Raw genomic sequence first — 22,003 nt, 5'->3', positions numbered from 1 at the left:
GTGAATTCGTTGACCAGTATTCAAGCCGTGTTGTGACATACAAAAACCATTCCAATTTTTGTTGTATTCTGAGTCTAGTACACGACACAGAATACGGCCTTATAGCAGTCTTCAAAAAATCCCACTCAAAGAGCTGCTGAGATCAAAAGCCATCAGAACAAGATTTTTTCCGCGCGCATCTTTTGCTCAAATCCAAGCATGCAATGAATCATGCCACGTGTATGAGAGGATTGAATCCCAGGATTCAATCCTTGATCGATTGTTAGCCGGGTAAATGAATCGAGTAACCACTGATATTTTATTCCATATCGATTGAGAACTTTTGCCTGACAGGAATTGATCATCACAGCTGTTTCCAGTGAACGGCTTCAGAAACTTGCGACAATTTTTAGTAACATTCTAGCCTGACGTAATGAACTCACATGTAGACGAGCTCCTTAACAGAAAATATAAATCAGGACAATTTAGATTGATTTTCCGTTGAAACCAGAATTCAACGAAACTCTAGTTTTCAAATCCTTGTCTTGATTAATTTCTCCTTGAGTGGAAATGACAAAAAGTACGTAGTTGCATTTTGCTGTGGTAAGATACCATTACCATTGATCTTCACTTCATTGCCTTCCATATTACTTCCTTTCATGTTCAGTTATTGTTGTCCAAATTCCCAATGAAACGTCAAATATTCCAAATGAAGAACATTTTACCTTCACTCGATTGCCTATGAGCGTAATGACTAGATTCAATCATGGGATTGAATCCTTGCATGAATCTCGCACGCTGAGATTGGAAAAATCAGGATTCAAAACGATCCCACGCTTTGCGATGATTTCAAAGCATGCTTGTTTAAATTTGGGAGCAGAAGGATGCTCTTAGAAGACTGGCCTTATAGTTGAGGTCGAAATACGTGTATCTGTCAAAGGATACATACTGCAGTGGAATTGATTGGTAAAATACTAAATTAGGTTTTTCATTTAATAATAAATAAAATAAATAAATGTTAAACATCCCGAGCAAAGCTTGAGATCATATTGAAAACTAATTTTGATGTTCTGATGTTGCGAATTTTGATAACTCAGTTTGATGTCATTCTGGTCGTTTTAACGGTTAATATATCAAAACTGAGAGCAGAAAAATGTTCACATGAAATCAAAATGAAAACTATTTTTGCTATCAGTTACAGCAAATTGAAGACTGTTTCTGCTATCATGGAGAGCAAATTCAGAACTAATTGAGATATACATATTATCGATTGATATTGAAACGTGTCTGCGACAAATTATATACCTTATTTTCATATTCTCATAGTGTTTATACATGTAGCATGGATAAATTTATAATTATATAAAATGAAAACATTAATAAAAAAATAAGATGATAGCAGAACAAAATCAACATATGATATCAAATATTTCAATGATGAATTGATATCAAATTATGATATCAACTTGATGCTGAAAGCAAGATATATTTTCGACTTGCTTTCTTTTTGATGTAGGACTTTGCTCGGGAATTTAAACAGAGAATAATTTCTTTTAAAATACCCAATTTTTGTACAATTCATATTTGGTTCACAAAACGTAGGGTAGTAGTATAACATTGAGTATCTTCAACGTCTAATTCTCCGATTTCACATATGGCAAGAATGATTTTATTATTTAAATGAACAAACATTGACAAATGAACTTAGAGAGCAAAATATCCTATAAACTTGCTTCTTCTACCCGTCAAGTGAGAACAACTAGGAAAAACAAATACCTTGTTAACGTTCCAGAGGCCTGCAATGTCTCTTCTTCTCTTATGTTTTGCACAAGGACAATTCACGTTACCAGCTGCCAGGTCAGTATCAGCACTCGTGCCACTCGTTGCCAGTGCTTTTCGTTGGGGTCGAAACTTGAAAGTTTTTTCCCAACCCTTTGAATATCCGTTCTCCGGTCCCTTTTCTTCTCTCAATCTTCTGATCTCACTGAGTTGTTTTCACTTTAGATTCAAGCGCACATCACACGTCACACTCCGATTTTCGCTTTCGGAGGTTTATTTTGCGTCACATGCAAATCACGTTTCCCAAAAAGCTCCCATCCAAAAACTCATCAATTTCGCTTCTTTATTTGCCCTTTTCGCATCACCTGTCAGGCCAATCGTTACTAATCAGCAGTGTATTTCGTGGGAAACATCCTTTTTGAGCCTTCCACCCGAACACTCCTCACCCCCCTTCCCTCACACAACACGTTCTTCTCGTTTTCTAGGAATAGCTAATCCTTCATCATTCCGCTCTCGATCCGCATATCAGTCTGGGAATCGCACTTTAAGAGCCCTCTCAAAGGGCGTTACGCCTCATTAGACGTCGAGGGAACGGTTCCACTTGGCCGCTTTCACACGCGATTCATGACATCGTTAAAATCCCCCCGTAAGAGGCTAATACTATACCTTCGAAGTCGAGTTCCTTCCAAAAGGGGGGCAATTGGAAAAACTCTAGGCAGCCTGAAAAACAGCACTCCGGAGATGCTTCAAATCGCACCGCTTGAGACTTGAGACAGGACACCGCGTAAAACACATCCGAACGAGCCGACGGTATCACATTAAACTGATCAATTCGATAGGCGAACTGGCCCAAGAGCCCCCAACCGAACCAAACAGCATCGGACAGGCTCACGAACGGCTCTCGCTCTCGCAAGGACACTTTTCCAGAGACCGTGTGTAACATAAAACCGGTTGAGCATCACGAGGGCTCGTGAAGCATATTTGGGGGGTGTTAGGGCGCATGTCCACTGGAAGGACCCGAACGGTTGTCAAAAGTTTCCAGCGCTCCAGCAGAGGACTGAGCCGACGAATTCGAGCACATAGGCTGAAGCGATTGTAACCACAACAGATGAGAGCTTTCGGGTTGTGTGCTTGTAACCATAACCTAGTTAAAGTCGGGGAGCTTCGTACGGTTGTGTAAGGGGGTGGTGCCAAGGGGAAATTCACTATGTGGTGGGAAAAACGGTCGGCTTTCACTATTCTCACTTCGGTGCTTTGTGTTTTTTTTTGTGTGAATCTAAGCTGACGTGAATTCGATTAAATTGGAATAGGGATGTATGCGGAACAGAAGTGTGTGACGCACCGAATGTAATACAATGCTGATAATTGATTTTGGCATGCTATTCTAATCTACAAAGAATACTTCATTGTAATACCTTGTAAATTAAAGTTTTCTGGACCTGATATATTATTATTTATTAACTTGGTGTTACATCAAATTAATTGACAAAACCACGCCAATTTTCTCGGTCCATAGCTGTGCCTTTCTAACTTCGATTTTGGCCCAAGCTCCCCAGATCCAGTTACATCTAATCATGCTACCTCGCTCGCTGCGCTCTACGCCTTCTAGTTCCAACCAGATTCGACGCGAACATTATTTTTGCAGGGTGTTTGTCCAGTAGGCTTGCAACATGTCCTGCCCAGCGCACCCTTCCGGCTATCGCCATCTTCTGGATACTAGCAACAGTTAACCAGTTGAATAGTAAGTACGAAAGTTCATCGCTCTGTCGAAGTCCCTGGCGAAAGTCCACCGATCTGAAATGATCGATTCTATAACTTTCGCCGCGAGATAATTAGCAACGGTTCAAATAATAATATCAGTAAAATTCTAACATTCTGTCGAGACCCGTTCGATGTCGATACCAAAGACGAGAAGATGAAATGAAAAGCAAACTCCGATAAATAGGATCACATCTACATAACGCAATTGCATCATCCGTCTAGAAACGAATAGGCATTAAGGTCTGCGCTCGAGATAAGAAAACACGCCCACGCGTGAGACGAATGCGTATAAGAAAGCAAAGGTTAAGATTTTATATCTGTTTATATCCTTCAGAAAGTATACGATTAGATCCTTAAAGCGTTACAAATGTTGCGCAATTTTATCACTTGGAACCTCGTCTTATTTGAATTGACTCTTCGGACCTGGCGGAGAAAAACGATGAAAACAACGATAATTTAGGAGTTCTACCAGATTCGAAACAAATAAAATTTAGCTTCTTCATTCCAGTTTTACATAATTTTTCATCAATAGTGTAACCGTAGAGTTAAGATGACTTTTGTACATTTGACATGAAATAAACTAAGTTCAAAGCTCACTCCAGGATTCATATTAAGATAATTATAAATCCAGCAGCCAAGTGAAAAGTTCTCTCCTTTACAGGAGAAAAAAGTAGCTTGGTAAACCTGGAAAGGAAATACAGATACAGAAGCAAAAACGGATCTCCAGGTAGAGAATCAAGTAGCATCTGAAACTGATAATACCATTATCCGCAATGCCACTACCCGGAATGATATTTGCCGGAAAACCATTTTGCCGGAATGTATCATTACCCGGAAAAACAAATAATCCATTTTCGACCTTAATCAGTATATGTCAATGACTTCGTTTTATTCTTTCTATTTCAACGATGCTTAGCACAAATTTTGTCGAATTTTTGTAACCATGGAAATTCTCGATACTCTAAGTTTTCTTAGAAACTTCCTCGAAAGACATCTCAAAACTGCTTTAGACCAAATAAGTTTTTCGGTGCTCTAGAAAGTCGATAAAATTTGCAACCTGAAATATTTTCAACCGGCGGTATTCAATTCTGCCACCCTGAGCTTGATCTTACTCACAGCGTAACAAAAATGACATTTTTGCGTGTCTCAAGGATCAAATTATGGGTGGTAGGTCATTTGGCATAAAGTCGTTTGGCATAATGGTCGTTTGGCATTATAGTCGTTTGGCATAATAAGTCTGAAATCAAGAATTTCTTAACATGACATTCGTTTTTACGTTTCAATTGAATTTTTCTGATGACATCAGGCTTGTTGTAAGGTCATTTGATACAAAATGTCACTTTGTTCAACAACCATATGCTCTTGAATAAACTAAAGCATATTAGGAAAGTTATTGCCTATAGTATTTTATTATTTATCCAGAAATTACCCTTCTTTCAAATATTAATTTTTTTTTTGAGTTCCGCTATTGGAATAGATTTTTGCACAGAACATTTTGATATATTTAGCACAAATTTACCCTTCTTTCAAACTTTTTTTTTCTGAATATGATGTAACCATAATTATCGTCATAATCAAATCAGGCATAAAAACTGATTCGAAATTTAAATAAATTTCACCTTCTTTTATACTTAGGCTGTTCTTTGGAGCTAATTTTTTTAGATATTGTTTTGCTTCCAACTGACAAAAGGGTGGCAAACGAAAACATTGATCTGCTCAAGTAATCAGCGAAAAGAGACATCGATTAATGCAGTTACTTCGATGAGATGTGCTTTCCCAGAATGCCAGTTCCCCGAATGTCGTTACCCCGAAAGTCAGTTCCCCGAATGCTAGTTCCCTGAATATCCCGCTTCCCCGAATAGCCTACTTCCCCGAAAAGTTTGTGGACTCATAATTGTCGTAACTTTATACATTTCAGGGTGGTGAACGAACTGGCCATCTGATATGCATCCTTCTTTATTTATTTTGCGGTTCTTTCGAGTTTTTTCGTCTTCAGCATTTTTGCCAACATGTGTATAGCAGAAAATGACAGAATACATCCATTTTTAGATTGCTTATCGTTCTTCTCGTTCACTTTACAGTCACTGAAGGCTATTATAGCACCTATTTAAACTGCACCACTTTTTGGGGAAAAGGGTCATTCGGGGAACCGGCATTCGGAGAAACGACATTCAGGGAAAAGTGTCAAAATCACTTCAATGATTTTTAACGCAATTATAATCCGTTTTATTATGCCGAAATAATTTTTGGCATCTAATCTTCTATTGGTTTAATCATTAATTTTGCCTTTTTCTAATAATAGGCTGTTCTTTATATTTATACTTTTTAAATTTCATTATTTAGTTAAACTAATTGTTAACCTATTTTTTTGTGTTTTATCAATTCTTGCAAGACGTGCTGTTGGAATGATAGTTAGAAGACACTACACGTTGAAAGAAGAAGTAACGGGCCAATATAGAATATATAGATAGAACGTGCCAATATCCATCATATTTTTTTTGTTTTGCAAACACAAGATTTCCTTTTGAGATATGCTGGAAAAAAATTCAATAACAATTTTTTCCATCTTTCGATAATAGATAGTGTTTTTTGATGTACACTTTCAAAATTAAAATTTATATAGAATCGTTCAAAAGTTTGCCAAAAATATTTTCTTTTTTTTTTCAAAAATTTGTTGTTCGTTTGAGTTATGCTGTGAGAAGATATTTTTCGTTAGAGCCTTAAATATTTTATACGAAAAATAGCCTGCTCTCGTACTTAGGCTATTTTTGCAGTATGCTGCAATAATAGATTTATGGAAAAGAGCTTTTAATATTTTGAAAATAAATTTTCCCTTCTTTTACCAAATAATTTACATCCAGTGTTACGTCCAAACTGGGACAGAGCTTGATCTGCAGAGAAATATTCTATGCGCGTTCCCTTTATTAATATCTGCGAACTTTCTTTGTTTATTGATTATTTTCAAATATGTATATCACAATTAGCTCAACGATACTCTATGTTCTGGGATGTTTTATTTAGTTATGCTCTCTACAATTTTTGACATTCATAGCTTGGAATATCCCTGAACGACCACCACGCTTATTGAGAGCCTACGAAAAATTTTTGCTATGGGGTTGGTGGTGTTGATCTCGGTAAAAGCTTCGAGAACGCCGATATTCATTCTAAGTCAATCATTATGTCAAACGGCCATTATGCCAAATGACCATTATGCCAATCGACTTTATGCCAAACGGCTTTATGCCAAACGACCTTATGCCAAACGACTTTATGCCAAACGGGGTACAATCCAAATTATGTGTCTCAAGTAGATTTGGGGTTGCTGAACCTGATGCCATTTTCAGAAAAGTTCCAGCACGTCACAATTTTTAGCTACAGGTTGCCAAAGTTGTACAGAACACTGGTTTCATCGATGTTCACATACAAATTAAGGTACAATTTATCGAACTTTCTTGTGATCTTATCCACCAAGCATGCAAATTAGGGCTTAAACTTTCATTTCAGACATAATTTGGATGAAATTTCACGATTAAATTTAGATTAAACCGATTTTTTCAACATGCTTGCTGTCTCCATACAAAATTCTTCGTTTCATTTATATGGGAAAATACAATACTTTTTTAAAACATCACATAATAACTTTTCGCATCGAGAGTATTCTAAACTTTGATGATAAGTATTGTTATTATGCGTATAACAATACTTATCATCAAAGTTTAGAATACTCTCGACGCGGAAAAGTTATTTTGTGATGTTTTAAAAAAGTTTTGTATTTTCCCATATAAGAGCAACGAAGAATTTTGTATGGAGACAGCAAGCATGTTGAAAAAATCGGTTTAATCTAAATTTAATCGTGAAATTTCAACCAAATTATGTCTGAAATGAAAGTTTAAGCCCTAAAGTTTGAATTCAGTAGCAATTTAAGCAAATAAATTGCCATACAAGCTGGCACACTTGCATGCAAGTTGGCTAAAACAGTTATTTTTTGCATTTTCAACAGCCAATATCTCAAAAACTGGACGTGCTATGATATTTTTGAAAATGGCAATAGATTCAGCAGCCCTTTATTGAGTGAATAGCGGTACCGCAGTGAAATTTGTTTGTGATATAATTGAGTGAATAGCGTGTTCCGCAGTGTAATTTGTTTGTGATATAATTCGAAAAAAATCGCCTGGATTAGATCGGAAAACTTTGTCTTCAAGTAAAGAGTAAAGAGATTGAAAAGTATTGTTGATTTGTTATAGTTGATGGTTACTAATGACGAAGTCAATATAAATCTAAAAAATTGCCTTTTAATAAAGAAAGCATTTAAGGATCCAATTTTTATATTGTTTCAAAATATTAAAAATAATCATCCTGTGAGGAAAGCGAAATATAATGGTGCAATTCTTTTTCATCTCTATTAACGAGATTTTCAAGATTAACGAGATAATCTCGGGACCAACGGCATTACATCCTCTCCGAGAAAAGTCGTCATAAAAACCTTGAAATGATAACATTTGCGTATTTTGGGTTTGATGTGCTTTTATTTTCTGTTTAAGTTATACATAAGAATAGATTTTACCCCATAAGCTTGAATGATATTACCTCGAATTTCAAACCTCCGAATGACCCGTCACCCCAAATTCCAATATCATGGAGAAATGCCATCAACGTCATCAAATCAAGATAATTGTAAATTCGGGGAAATAGCATTTGGGGAAATAGCATTCAGGGTGATGGAATTCGGGGTAATACTAAGTCCTTGGTAATGGTATTCGGTGTGATGGCATTTGGGGTAATGGGGTGGAGTCTCTTAAAGGATTGTCAGGAAAATTGTTTATTTCAAGAATTCAGGTTTCTTTGTAATAAGGAGCCTTGCCAACTCTTGAGCACCATTTTTATGCCCGTAAAACAAAAATTTAATATTCTTATGAGATTGATTCAATATAAAGTATTAACTTTTTTGAGATTTATTAAAAAATAAATAAAGGGGGACGGACCTGGTGTAGTGGTAAGAACACACGCCTCTCATACCGATGACCTGGGATCGAATCCCATCCCCGAGATAGTCACTAAAAATTTCAGTGACGACTTCCTTCGAAAGGGAAGTAAAGCCGTTGGTCCCTAGATGAACTAGCTCAGGGCTAAAAATCTTGGTAATAAAGATAGAAAAAAAAAATAAATAAATAAATACTCCATACTTCCTGACAATGAAGGTATTTATGAAGTTTTGAAGATCCTGCTGTTTGGACCGGAAGTTTTGTAATAATCTGAACTGTTGCGGATGCAACAAGGGAAACGACTTCTCCGAAATTTTGAACCGTATATTTGTGGCGCAATTCCGAGCGCAGCGACTAAAATTTTCCAGTTACATAAAGTATCATTTAGGCATAGTTTTTAGGTTAGTTTTCTCTTACTCACGTTTGTACATTTTCCTTTTTTCTTGCAACGAATCGATCAGTAGTGACCAGCGTGGGAGTGAATATTCCTATTTTTGTACAAAAATTAGTCGTAGACTTCTCGTTTCTAGTTTTTTGTAATTTACCTTAGTTCACGAACTGTATTTGAGTGCGATTCTTCGCAGGCGACTGGAACAGATTTCCTAGTTTGCTAACCTATAATTTAGATTTTTCTCTTTAGATTTCTCTTCCACTTCTCATAAGCCAGAATGTTTCACATCTTACCACTTCACTTTAGATACCGATACAAATTAGTGTAAGTATAAATAGTAACTAGTATAACAAATAACTTTATAAAATTATAGAAACAAATAACTTTATAGAACAACGAAAAAAGGCTAACTGTGACTAACTATAATGTGTTCACGCCCGATCTGTAGATTTGCAAATCCTCGTTTTTTTTTATTCTTGTTATCATCTCTGACATTTCTCCCATGTCATCGTTAACCGTCACACATACGTCAGTTCCGCAGGCGCAAAGTACTTGAAACGACAGGTCAGCGTTCAATAAGTGCTATAGACATCAGGTGCGGCGCAACACTTAAAGTGTATGCAACAGTCCCCCCCCAGTAGTTGGACCCTGGTCTGGCTTACTATCGTTTGCACCTATGTCCAAAACAGCTAACTTGGTCTCAGGTCTGTCGTAGAATCCGGAAGCATTCTGCACAACTGCCGAACGTACCTGCCCATCCGAAGAGGTTTTCACCGATACAACGCGTCCTTTGGGTCAGCAATTCCGGGCTAGCTCAGGATCAGCTACGACGACCACGTCACCTACCACAATAGGCTTCACTGCGTAAAACCACTTGGTGCGACGAGTGATAGTGGGCAAGTACTCTGTTACCCACCGCTGCCAGAAACGATTTGCCAGAGCTTCCGAACCCTTCCAAGACTGCTTAACCGCTGAGGGACAATCTGTGTACGGAACGAGAGGTTTGGATCCGCTTGACGATCCTACCAAGAAGTGGTTAGGAGTCAGCGCTGGCGAACGGGAACGTGTGTTAGTGGACGGCTGTTGACGATGTTTTCTACCTGAATAAGGTAGCTGCGTAGAACCTCCGTAGGTATCCGTTGAGGTTTGATGACGGCTAGAACCTTCTTAACTGACTGGATCAGACGTTCCCAGCAGCCACCCATGTGTGGGGACGCTGGAGGGTTGAATCACCACGATGTTGCCGGAGTAGTGAATTCAGTCATAAGTTTGTCCTGGTCAAGTCCCGCCACCGCAGCCTTAAGTTCCGTAACCGCCCCCACAAAGTTTGTCCCACGGTCGCTGCGAATCTCTATTGGAGTTCCACGGCGGGCAAAGCAGTTCCTCAAAGCTAGGATGCAAGAACTTGTGTTCAGCGACGCTGCAAGCTCAAGATGTATCGCCCGAGTTGACAGGCAAGTGACAATCACACCCCAACGTTTCTCGTGTCGACGGCCAATGAGGACGAGAAACGGTCCAAAGAAGTCTACGCCCACGTACGAAAACGGACGCATGAAAACTGCTTTTCAAATTATTTTGTCATTTTTCCATTAATGTTTTCAAATTGATGAACATCATGAACATCACAAAAAAGCTTTTACAAATTTAACGTTTATCTGCATTTCTTGAAAAAAAAAAAAAATATTTAATTACGACAATTTTATACCGAAATATTTCGCTGAGATTTCTACTAGAAATTTCTCTCTGATTTTTTCAGACTATTGCACGATGGTCGGAAAAAAATTAAGTTTGGATAAAACCAGGTTGACCGCCTTTATAGATGAAATTTTCATTTATTTAGTAAACATCTAGACATATAACACTGAATTAACAATTTCACGCCACAATACTCGGTTGCGCTCCTCGCCTTCTTGTACTGACCGGATCCAAGGCGAACACCATCTTTGCAGGGTTGCTGTCCAGCACTCTTGCAACATGCCCTGCCCATCGTATCCTTCCAGCTTTGGCCACCTTCTGGATACTGGGTCCGCCGTAGAGTTTGGTGAGCTCGTGGTTCATCCTTCGCCGCCACACACCGTTTTCCGGCACACTGCCAAAGATCATCCTAAGCACCCGACGTTCGAAAACTCCAAGTGATTGCAAGTCCTCCTCGAGCATCGCCCACGTTTCATGTTCATAGAGAACTACCGGCCTTACGATCGTTTTTTACATGGTACATTTGGTGCGGGTGTGAATCTATTTTGTCCGCAGCTTCTTGTGGAGGCCATAGTAGGCCCGACTTGCACTGATGATGCGCCTCCGTATTTCACGACTAAGGTTATTGTCAACCTTCAGCAAGGATCCAAGGTAGACGAATTCGTCGTACCCCCGTCTATTCGGCCGACAATGTCCATATCATCCGCGAAGCAAACAAATTGACTGGATTTCGTAAAAATCGTACCCCAGCTGTTATGCCCGGCTCTACGCATATCACCTTCTAGCGCAATATTGAACAACAGGCACGAAGGTCCATCACCTTGTCGTAGTCCCCGGCGTTGCAAACGAACTGGATTGTCCGCCTGAAACCTTCACACATATTTGCACACCTTCCATCGTCGCTCTTATCAGTCTCGAGAGCTTCCCGGGAAAGCTGTTCTCGTCCATGATTTTCCATAGCTCTACGCGGTCGATACTGTCGTATGCCGCCTTGAAATCGATGAAAAGGTGATGCGTTGGGATCTGGTGTTCACGACAGTTTTGGAGAATTTGTCGTACAGTGAAGATCTGGTCCGTTGTCGATCGGCCGTCAACAAAGCCGGCTTGATAACTTCCCATGAACTCGTCTACTACAGGTGACAGACGACGGAAGATGATCTGGGATAATACTTTGTAGGCCGCATTTAAAATGGTGATCGCTCGAAAGTTCTCACAATCTAACTTGTCGCCTTTCTTGTAGATGGAGCATATTACCCCTTCCTTCCACTCCTCCGGTAGCTGTTCTGTTTGCCAGATTGTGCCTATCAGCCAGTGCAGACAAATGGCCAGCCCCTCCGAGCCCATCTTTATGAGTTCAGCTCCGATACCATCCTTATCAGCAGCTTTATTGTTCATGAGCTGGTGAATGGCATCCTTAACCTCCCTCAAAGTGGGGGCGGGTTGGTTCTTATCCACCGCAGTACCGACGAAGGCATTTACTCCGTTGTCCCGATCTTCATTGCCTGTGCTCTCAGTGCCATTTAGGTGTTCGTCGAAGTGCTGCTTCCATCTTTCGATCACCTCACGCTCGTCTGTCAAAATGCTCCCATCCTTATCCCTGCGCATCTCGGCTCGCGGCATGAAGCCGTTGCGGGATGCGTTGAGCTTCTGATAGAACTTGCGTGATTTTTGAGACCGGTACAGCTGTTCCATCTCCACATATTCCGTCTCCTCCAGGCTTTTTTCTCCCGAAAGAGGTGGGTCTGCTGTTGCCGTTTCCGTCTATAACGCTCCACGTTCTGCCGGATCCCTCGCTGCAGCATGACCGCCTGCGCTGCGTTCTTTTCCTCCAGAATCTGCCTACATTCCTCGTCGAACCAGTCGTTCCGTCGACTCCGTCCCACGTACCCGACGTTGCTCACAGCTGCATCGTTGATGGCTGCTTTCACCGTTCTCCAGCAGTCCTCAAGAGGGGCTTCATCCAGCTCACCCTCTTCCGGTAATGCAGCCTCGAGGTGCTGCGCGTATGCAGCTGCGACATCCAGTTGCTTAAGCCGCTCTCGGTCATACCGGGGCGATCGTCGGTACCGTACGTTGTTAACGACGAAGAGTTTTGGGCGCTGTTTCACCATCACCAGATAGTGGTCAGAGTCGATGTTAGCGCCACGATAGGTCCTGATGTAAATAATGTCGGAGAAGTGCCGACCATCAATCAGAACGTGGTCGATTTGCGATTCTGTCTGCTGTGGTGATCTCCAGGTGTATCGGTATGGAAGGCTGTGCTGGAAGTAGGTGCTACGAATGGCCAAATTCTTGGAGGCGGCAAAATCAATTAGTCGTAGGCCGTTTTCGTTCGTCAGCCGGTGGGCGCTGAATTTTCCAATCGTTGGTCTGAATTCCTCCTCCTGGCCAACCTGAGCGTTTAGATCTCCTATGATGATTTTGACGTCGTGGCTTGGGCAGCTGTCGTACTCGCGTTCGAGCTGCGCGTTAAAAGCGTCTTTATCATCATCAGTGCTTCCGGAGTGAGGGCTGTGCACGTTTATTATGCTGAAGTTGAAAACCGGCTTTTGATCCTCAACTTGCACATTCTCTCATTGATCGGTCACCACCCGATCACGCGCCTCTGCCTATCACCCATCACTATAAAAGATGTTCCCAGCTCGTGTGTATTGCCGCAGCTCTGGTAGATGGTATGGTTGCCTCTAAACCTTCACACCATTGCACATTGCACAGTGGTCCAGGAATCAGTTTTACGCGGAAAGATGCATTTTGAGTTTTAGAATGAAACATTAGACAAAAACGGTCTTCTACAAAGTTGTTTGTATTAGTTAAGCCCTTTGTTTGGTTTTATTGAAAATTAGGGTGGACCACATTTTCATGGAAAATGCGTAACTAACTTTCTTATTTGTAGAAATTATATTAGACATGCTTCAGCAAAGCTATAGACCATTCAATTTCAAGCAACTTTGCCAAAAAAAGTTTCTTTGTATCTCTTAAATTGACCGATTTAGAGCTTTTTTCCTGCAGTGACATAGGGTGGTCTGAACAAAACTGGTTTTCTGGCTCTAGAGTTTCCAATTCAAATTTCTCATCAAAGTAGTCTATGAAACACTTTTAGAGCTTTAAAAAATGCGTAATTTGGTGAGTGAAGAAACTCGCTATCTCCTTTCGTTTAGGAGTTATTGTTGTTTTTCTCTCAAAAACATGCCTACTTTGATTGTGAATATCTCTGATTGGGGCAAACATAAAAAATATCTTTTGACGGCATTCAAAAGACAAAATAAAATTGTATACTATATCAAAAAATTACAGATGTAATATTTTTGTAACTCTAATAAAATGCCTTGAAAAACAAAGGTTTTAAAGCAAAAAAACTTTAATAACTTTTGAACAAAAATAGATATCATCAATATTTTTGCATGAAAATTTGCGTTTTGTTAAGTTCTTAAAGTCGTCCATAGACTGCTTTGACGAGAAATCTGAAATAAGAAAGATAGGGCTCTAAAACTATTTTGAAGATTTTCATAGTATGTATTTCTTTATTATTTTACATTTCGAGCATGAAAATGAAATTTTAGATAAAAATGATCTTCTACAAAATTGTTTCTAAAAATGTAAGCTTTCATACTGTGTCATTTGAAACTAGGGTGGTCCACAATATCACACATATCATATAATCAACTTTTATATTTGCAAAAATACTGGTATATGCACTTAGGCAAAGCGGTAGAACTTGAAATTTTGATCAACTTTGCCAAAAAAAGTTTTTCTGTAGCTCAAAATTTGACCAATCTAGAGCATTTTTTCCTAATCATCGCAGGGTGGTCCAACAAAAATAAGTTTTTTAACTCTAGTTTTTTTAATATTATTTTCTCGTCAGAGTCGTCCATGGACGACTTTTAGAACTTAACAAAACGCAAATTTTCATGCGAAAAGATTGTTATTATCTATTTTAGTTCAAAAGTTATTGAAGTTTTTGTGATAAAAAATGTTTGACTTTCAAGACGTTTTATTAGAGTTACAAAAATAACACATCTGTAATTTTTTGATATAATATACAATTTTATTTTGTCTTTTGAATGCCGTCAAAAGATATTTTTTATGTTTGCCCCAATCAGAGATATTTACAATCAAAGTTGGCATGTTTTTGGAAGAAAAACAACAATAACTTCTAAACGGAAGGAGATAGCGAGTTTCTTCACTCACCAAATTACGCATTTTTTAAAGCTCTAAAAGTGTTTCATAGACTACTTTGATGAGAAACTTGAATTGAAAACTCTAGAGCCAGAAAACCAGTTTTGTTCGGACCACCCTATGTAACCGTAGGAAAAAAGCTCTAAATCGGTCAATTTAAGAGATACAAAGAAACTTTTTTTGGCAAAGTTGTTTGAAATTGAATGGTCTACAACTTTGCCCAAGCATTTATAATATAATTTCTACAAATAAGAAAGTTTGTTTATTCATTTCTATGAAAATGTGGTCCACCCTAATTTTCAATAAAACCAAACAAAGGGCTTAACTAATACAAACAACTTTGTAGAAGACCGTTTTTGTCTAATGTTTCATTCTAAAGCTCAGAATGCATCTTTCCGCGTAAAACTGATTCCTGGGCCATAGTGCATTGGTCCACGGAACGAAATTAAGTGGAATAAATTAATAACTTGAAAAATATAAGAGATAGGGTTTTGGTGTCTTCTGAACATTGGTTTGTCTGGTCATGGCGCGTTATACGCAAAAGTGTCCTAAGCGCCAAATTTCATAACATTCGAAATTCGCTCTCAAACTTTTTTATTTCAAAAGATAGCGCGACAAAACGTTCTACAATATTAAAGATTATAGAAAATATGACAACTTTGTAGAACATCATTTTTTTCTATATCTGATAGTTTTAGAGATATAGGTCACTTTAGAACTTTATGGTCAAAAATCGGGTTTTACCTCAATACTAACGTAAATATCAATTTTTCAGGCCTACTATGTGCTGAAGAGTTTTAGATATGAGCAAAATACACATTTTCTCTGAAGACGTCATATCTCTAAAATTTTCATATGAAAAGATATAAGCGTTTTTGTAGGTTTTTCACCCACTTTTCCAAGCGTAACATTTTAAAATGGCGCAAGTGAAATCAAAAACTTTTCCCGTTACTTGAATAAGCATATCTTAAAGTACATTTTAAGAAAATTTGGTGATAGTATATTTTGATTTTCTCTAATAAATGTGTTTTGAATTATCCCTTAATTTTACTTAGAAAACAGATTTTTCAACTTCTTGAGATTCTTATTCAATTACAGTCGAACATTTTTTAATACATAAATAATTACTGAATCATTCTTGGGATGAACAAGTAGTTTAGTATTGGTATTTTTATTCATATCGTTAATAACTACAGAAATATTCGTTCTTTGCTATAAAATACCGGAAACTCGACGAATTTATACAAATTTAAAAAAGAAGTCCTGCCAATATAAGCTGAAGCTTTCACTAGATTGTACAATGCAAATGCAGTTGCATTCCCTTTTTTTAAGTTTGTTTAAATGTTTTTTGAACTAGACAATACTTAACTATGTCAATTATATGCACTCGGCCTCCGTATGAATATAACATTGGAAAATAAAACTTTGATCAAAATCTCAAAAATATTAAAAACTACTTTTTTTAATGGTTCCACTCATATGTATTAGAGAAGTGGGAGAGGATAAAAATAGCAATTTATATTCTTGTACACAGCAAAAAATTCTAAAATTTACATGGCACGTAATTATTTATAATAATCATGTAAAACGAGTTGCAACTGAACATTCAACGATAATTAATGTAAACTGTCTCATTGCATTCGAAAATGCTTGCAATCTTGAGCGAAACTGAAACATGTCATGATCTTACATCCAACATTCGCCAATATTGCATGCTTTCTTGTATCTTGAAAGTGAAATTGCAAACAAGATTGCTCAGTTTACATGATTGTACGCTGAATATTCTGTCAAAAATAATGCACATGGATGGATCGACGGCTTGTCATTCCATGTGCATTATTTATGATTGAATTTTCAGCGTGAAAAGCATGTAAACCGAGCCGTATTTCATGCAAGATTCTTCGAGAGAAGACGTGTCGCGTTCAATATTAAGGATTTTGGTAACAATGTTGTATATAATAGATGTGTTTATAGGTTTTATCATTGAATAATACATGAGAAATGGCTTTGCATGATTGAGGCTAAAATTACGTTACGTGTAAATCTAAGATTTTTTTGGTGTGTATATACAATTTTACACCATTCAACCAAAAAAGTTTAAGACTGACGATGTTGATTGAAATCACGATGATTCAAGTAGAATATTTTTTAACTTGAAATTTATAGGCAGCGGCACGATACTTACAAATCAGTAAATCAGTACAAATTATTGCGTACTTCCCCGTCGTACGGTGGACGGTCACACAATTTGCAGGGTGTAGAAAAATGTGACATAATTACACGTCCGCATCAGATCATTCTGATTCATTCGCTGCACTTGTTACATTACATTACATTACAAGGAATAAGTGCACCGAATACACCATAAGGATTAGATGACACACACGGTATGTGACGATTCAAATATGACGTCCATCGTTTTTCGGGATTTCCGGACCCCCCTCCGTCCGCTGTCACGCTTTTTTCAATACCTTATGCATGCACTGTTACACTTTCATAGATCCCCTCCATCTCCCCAATTGATGGACGTCATTTTTGAATGACCCTTATGCTATCACACTTTGAAGGAGCGTGCATATGCAGTATGCATAATTTGGATCGCATTATGAAACTTAGTGTAAACAGAATTATATAATGAAAAGTCAAGGTAATTAAAAGGCCGAACTTTTCTGTAAAGTTAAATTATTACCGATATTTATAAAAAAATGGCATGATAAACACCTACAATATTCTTGTTTGCGCCTAAAATAATTCATTTTTTATGAATATATTATAAAATATTCTACTGTAATTGCATAAGTATCACCAGACGTCAGAAAAAATCTGTTTTCTAAGTAAAATTGAGGAATAATTCAAAACGCATTTATTAGAGAAAATCAAAATGTACTATCACCGAAGATTCTTAAAATATACTTGAAGATATGCTTATTCAAGTAACGGGAAAAGTTTTTGATTCCACTTGCGCCATTTTGAAATGTTACGCTTGGAAAAGTGGGTGAAAAAAATGCAAAAACGCTTATATCTTTTCATATGAAAATTTTAGAGGTATGACTTCTTCAGAGAAAATGTGTATTTTGCTCATATCTAAAACACTTCAGAACATAGTAGGCTTGAAAAATTGATATTTTCGTTAGTATTGAGGAAAAACCGATTTTTGACCAAAAAGTTCTAAAGTGACATATATCTCTAAAACTATGAGATATAGAAAAAAATGATGTTCTACGAAGTTTTCATATTTTCTATAATCTTCAATATTGTACAACATTTTGTTGCGCTATCTTTTGAAATAAAAAAGTTTGAGAGCGAATTTCGAAAGCTATGAAATTTGGCGCTTAGGACACTTTTGCATATAACGCGCCATGACCAGACAAACAAATGTTCAAAAGACACCAAAACTCTATCTCTTATATTTTTCAAGTTATTAATATATTCCACTTAATTTCGTTCCGTGGACCAATGTGCATTGATCCCTTCCAACACACTTTAGCTTAGAGTCCTTCTCTGGCACTTTGACGATGATCAACCGCCCCTGACATGGGGAACAGACGCTGTTGTGAGCCGCTCCTGACATGGAGTACAGACGCTCCAGGTTTGCAGAAGCAAAAGCAGCATACGACCAAAGTTCTCAACGGGGTTGGTTACCCGATCTTCCTCAAGGTTACTCGTACCCCGGCCAGTACCGCGAGGAGGTATGGATAGGAGTTGCTGGGCAGGAGGCTAAGGACCGCACAGAGGGGTCTATTTCATTCCTTCAGGTACGCGAGGTACCAATGGTACGCCATGCCCAGTCACAGTTGCCCTAATCAGGACATGACATATAGAATGAGCCGTCACATGATATGTTTAAATATCTAAACTGAAATGTCCCCAATGCGAAGTTCCCTCGAGGCACTTGGCAGTGCCATGAGTGGTCAAATTTGTCCAGTGCTCATTTTCAGTTTATGATAGGATTATTTAGGATGCGCTATAGGGAAAAAAAATCACGGCATATTTCGAGAGGACTAATTAATTTGTGTAAGTACACGACACTGAAGACTGCCTTACAGTTGAAGTCAAAATACACGTATTTGTTGAAGGGTACAAACTCTTGTGGAATTAAATGGTACAGTACTTAATTCGGGTTTTCATTTATTTAAGATTTAATTTTTGAAATCCACACGGTAGTTGTTAGCTTAATAATTTTGGATATTAATAATTTTATGATAAAGCACTCTTACATAACATCTCTTACTTCTTATCCTTCCAAAAAAAAATGAGCAAACTCGATGGCCAGTAGATTTCAAAATCCTCTCACAAAGGCAAAGCCAAACACATTCCCCAACACACAGTTGAAGTGCTTTAATTGTTGCTCTCTGTTGAAACTCGCCGTCCACTAGTTGGATTGTGAGTGACGTTCATTAGGTGCTGGTTTGCATATCCTGTGTGGCAACAACAAAAGAGAAAACATGAATAAAACTACAAAATATGTAATAAACACACCATAAATCAAGCGTTTGCTTTTTTGTGGCCTGCTGTCAACTTCTTGGGCTTCGTTACCCGCCTTACACCTCTGTCTACATACCACAAGGAAGCAGACGTGGAACCTGAGTCGCCCTCGTGTCGAGATTCTTCTCGTAAGAGGGCAGTGAAAAGTGCATCAGCTCCCCTCTCATTGTTGGACGGTCCTAGCACCAGAAGCAGCCGCAGTAACAATAGCCACAACAATGATGATGGCGAGTCTCAGTACTCTCAGTTAGGCGATGGTAACATCCAAGCGGAAGAGGAACTCCCCTGAGGAAGACCAACCCCCCTACCTTCCTTACCAACCCACTAGGTTTACGCGCTGGCTTATGTTTATCAGGAAACAATGGCGTTCAGGCGAGTGGCTACCAACGACGTAAGAGAAAGAACAGAACATCCGCTGAGGTCAACAAGGCACTAGCGAAGGGTTGTAAAACACTCACTTTATTGTTTTCGAGTGTTAGTCTAAAAACCCCTTCCGTGTCCGAGTCAGTAGCATTTTATTGCAATATATGCAGTCGTTCTTCCGAATGTGTGACTACGTGGGGGCCGTATAAAAGTTTCTTCCAAATAATTTTTTCAAATATTATTCGTGAGAACTTTAACTGTTGTTACGTTTTGATCAGAATATCCTCATCCTTTGAATATTCGGAAGCCACCCTTCTCCGAGCACAGCTGTATGACTGATGATGCCACGTGACGGTCGGAGATGGTGAGACTTTCCCATCCTCCGCCTATATATGAATAATAACACCGGAATGTTCCGTGGAGAGAAAAAAAAACATGAGAAAGAGATGGTGGGGCTAAAATATGTCAGGGAACGACCCAACTTGGAACCCGAGGGGAGGTCAAAGGCGAAACAGGCTCCATAAAAATTGTGAAGATGAATACAAAATGGCGTTGACATTATTTATGCAGCCACTGACGACGGCTGCCTTGTTGAGGACGAGAGGGGAAGGAAGAGCAGACCAAAGAGCAGCAGCCGGGGCTTGGGATAATAATGGCTTTGGGAATTCGCTCGTTGGTTTTACTTTCATGAAGCTCTCTAACCACGTCCCTTTAGTTAGGTATCCACCTACGAAAAGAGTGACATCAGTGAGGGTCGCCGACTGGAGTTGCAGCCTAGAGGCGAAGTGGGTGCGAATGAGCAGCGAAGAGAATGAAATGGCAGGGTGGCTCTGTGTGAATATTGCAATGTTCGGCTAGACTAGAGCAGAGGTGCTCAAGCTGTAGTATATTGCGGGTCAATTTTTTTTCATTTCTTTATTAGTATCGTTCCAAACATTACATTCATTTCTTATATCTAGGTGTTCTGTGTTATTAGACAACACTATCATCCTAATTTGGTAAAACAAATTTATGATTCTATTAACATTTCGTTAACAACATATTACATTTCATTTGCCGTAGCAGTTCAGATTTTTTACCGGTGAGTTGATTTCACCTATAAATAAGAGAAAAAAACACGTTTTCAATTTACTCAACTCAACTTAACCTAAATATAAAACGCATTAATCGGGGCAATAGAAGATTGTAACGATTTTTCCTGAAATTATTAGTTATTTTATTTGACATTTTTTCCAATGTTTCAACATTAGATATTCTATGTAACTCATTAGTACTATACCAGGAAGGGAGCTTCAGAAACATTTTCAAAATTTTATTTTGAATTCTCTGCAGAGCTTTCTTCCTGGTATTATAACAGCTAGTCCATATTGGTACAGCATACAACATGGCTGGCCTGAAAATTTGTTTTAATATCAAAAGCTTGTTCTTAAGACAAAGTTTTGATTTTCTATTAATAAGGGGATTGAGACATTTTACATATTTATTACATTTGGCTTGAATGCCCTCAATGTGATTTTTGAAAGTTAAATTTTTATCTAGCATGAGGCCCTAGATACTTAACTTCATCTGACAAATTTATTGAAACCCTTCTCATCGTGACAACATGTCTACTTGAAGGTTTGAAATAAAGAGCTTCTGATTTATGTGGGATTATTAGTTGAGAAGAAATCTTACATTTTTACAAGTATGAAGAAAAATATCCAAACTTTTTTGCAATCGACTACAGATGACACGCAGGCTTCGTCCTTTGGTGGGGAAGCCTGTGTCATCCGCAAACAAGGATTTTTGACATCCCTGAGGTAACTCAGGTAAGTCAGATGTGAAAATATTGTATAATAGTGGTCCCTAGTGCTGCCTTGAGGATCACTAGCTCTTACAGGAAGTCTTTAAGACCTGGAGTTCTGATAATTAACCTGAAGTGTTTAGTATGACAGATAACTTTGAATTATTCTAACAATGTATGTTGGAAAATTAAAGTTTTTTAATTTTACAATCAAGCCTTCATGTCAAACACTGCCGAATGCTTTTTCTATGTCTAAGACCAGTCACGGTGCTCCCCTGATCGTTATTATCAGAAAAAAATTTCCATCCAATCTGTACTTACCAGTCGATTTCTATAGCTAAGCTGCATGTCTGGGCAAAATTTAAAAAAAAAATCGTAGGGCCGGTTTTGTAGTTACGCCCTTTTGAATCTGTAAGTCCACTAATTCATAGGAAATCTGAGATATTTAAACGAGTTTTCATTGGCCGTGATTATCCGAATAAATATATTATCAAAATTTAAATCAAAGTTGATTTATATAGTTATTTGTAACTTCTAGGAGGAGTTTTGAATGAGAAGATAAAAAATTAGGGTTACGCCTTTTTGGGAGCGTAACCATTGAAAACACTA

General features: G+C 38.2%; 1 protein-coding gene across 1 annotated transcript in view; it reads right to left on the bottom strand.

Annotated features, from left to right (window-relative positions):
- The window catches only part of LOC5569149 (acid sphingomyelinase-like phosphodiesterase 3b), a 394,937-nt gene extending 392,375 nt beyond the window's left edge, over positions 1 to 2,562 (bottom strand). Inside the window, exon 1 of the mRNA XM_021839906.1 lies at positions 1,756 to 2,562. The gene's annotated coding sequence lies outside the window, so the exon portion shown is untranslated. The remainder of the gene's footprint in view (positions 1 to 1,755) is intronic.
- Between the last annotated feature and the right edge of the window lie 19,441 nt (positions 2,563 to 22,003).

The sequence above is a fragment of the Aedes aegypti genome, chromosome 2 (assembly GCF_002204515.2).
Source record: "Aedes aegypti strain LVP_AGWG chromosome 2, AaegL5.0 Primary Assembly, whole genome shotgun sequence".
In the NCBI taxonomy this organism is placed as follows: Eukaryota; Metazoa; Arthropoda; class Insecta; order Diptera; family Culicidae; genus Aedes; species Aedes aegypti.
This window is presented reverse-complemented; position numbering and strand designations above follow the sequence as displayed.